This window comes from Jaculus jaculus (genome assembly GCF_020740685.1).
Source record: "Jaculus jaculus isolate mJacJac1 chromosome Y unlocalized genomic scaffold, mJacJac1.mat.Y.cur SUPER_Y_unloc_1, whole genome shotgun sequence".
NCBI classification, from domain to species: Eukaryota; Metazoa; Chordata; class Mammalia; order Rodentia; family Dipodidae; genus Jaculus; species Jaculus jaculus.
The window spans coordinates 2,923,108-2,925,051 of NW_025423386.1; the positions used below are offsets into that span (position 1 = coordinate 2,923,108).

The following is a 1,944-nucleotide window of genomic DNA, read 5'->3' on the forward strand; positions in this document are numbered from 1 at the left end:
ACTGAAATTCTTATGAACCCAGCAGTTAAAACGTCTATTTTTAAAAATTTATTTGAGAACGAGAGGAAGAGAGAATATGGGCACTCCAATACTCTAGCCAGTGCAAACAAATTCCAGAAGCATGCCCCACCTTGTGCATTTGTGTTTTGTAGGTACTAGGGAATAGAATCTGGGTACACAGGTATTAAAGGAATGCTAAGCGGTCTCCTCATCCCAGAAGCTAGGTATTAAATAACCTTAAGTTGAATGTCATGCAGCCAACTTTAGGCTCCTATACCTGCAACTAATAACTGGGACTTAACTTCATACCAGCAATAAGTGAGTATAATTATTCAGTTTGATATTTTTGTATGTAGAATATCTGGGGTTTGCTGAATTAGAGACACTGTTTTGGTTTGGGATGAAGTAGTTGAAAATAGTATGACAAAAAGAAGATACTGTTCACTTCAGTAGTACATTTACTAAAGTTGGAATGATACAGATTAGATTAACATGGCCCCTGTTTAGGGATGGCAAACAAATTCTTGAAGTGCTCCTCATTTTATTTATTTGAGACAGAAAGAAAGAGATAATTGGCATCGTAGGGCCTCCATCACTGCAAACAAACTAGAGACATATTTGCCAGCTCATACATCTGGCTTATTTATGTCCTGGGGAATTGAAGCAGGTTCCTTTGGCTTTATAGGCAAATATCTTAACCACTAAGCCATCTTTCCAACTCAAGTGTTCCATAATTTAAATAAAGAATACTTGGGCAACTCAAATAAGTAGAAGAAAAGGTATTGTCTAATCTTGAAAACATATTTCTTCTCAGTCCCAAAGGTGGTGTACTTCTCAGTGGATTTTGTCTCGATGAATTCTATGATATTAAAACTTGACTATTATTATAATGAAAGGGAAAGTGAGATGTGTTTCTAGTTTTGTGTAAGTATTCAATTTGATTCTGTGTTGGAGAAAATATGATGTTTTGTATTTTGAGAATGAGTATACATGTATTTTTTTTTCACAATTTACCCTGCTATAGGAACGTGTTCACATGTGTCTTAAAACCGTGCCATAACTTTACGAAAATAGGTAATTCTCACTTTTTGTTGATACTTTTTGTTTGTTGTTGATGATAATAGAGAAAAAGAGGGAAAATAAGGATATAACAATAAATAGAAATGACTTGTAAAGAATTAGTGGTTCAGGGAACAAGGAGATATGAGAGGAGGGAGAGAAAGGGTGATGGGAGGATGGCAATATCAGGGTATTGTGTATAGGCACAGGAATTGTCTGTAAAACATATACAAAAAACTATAGTAGGATTCATGTGTGCACATTTGGTGATTTCCTCTGCCATTTTTTTTCATAGAGAAAGTGCAGAGAGTAGATTCTACATCATATATTGAGATAAAATAGATATGCTCAGATCTATTCATCACAAAATTCCAATTGTACATTACAGAATTCCCTTCCTTTTGAAGTACAGATATGGGAGAGAAGAAATTACTTTTGTGTTACTTTTCCAAAATGTAGAAAAATGAGATAATCCTGAATGTATGAATCAATCTCCCATTAAATTGCCCTTGCTGGGTTGCATTACCAACATGAAGGGGGTAATGAACAGAAGGTGTGATGTGATGTACTAGTGGAAAATAAACCTTGATCAATTTATTTATTTATTTTTTACAAATTAGGATAGGTTTTGTATTCAGAAATGTCGCTAAAGACCATGCATTTTGACTTCTATCTTATGAAATACAGCAAAATGCCACATTATAAGTGAAGAGACACAGGAAGAGTATGCCAAGCTGAGTGAGAAGAAAATTCCAAGTGAAAATATCCTGGATGTCACCAAGACAGGTGAATCACTCTTGTGCCAGCTAGGGAACACAAAGATTAATGTTTAAAGAAATCTCTGTCATCTTCTGAAAGCCATTTCTCATTCAAAATAGTGGTGAT

The 1,944-nt window shown here is 34.8% G+C and overlaps 1 non-coding gene across 1 annotated transcript; it reads left to right on the plus strand.

Moving 5' to 3' along the window:
- Positions 1-439: 439 nt before the first annotated feature.
- On the plus strand, positions 440-544 carry LOC123457147. The gene has a single exon (XR_006634917.1). It is a non-coding gene; the product is annotated as a U6 spliceosomal RNA (small nuclear RNA).
- The last annotated feature ends 1,400 nt before the right edge of the window (positions 545-1,944 follow it).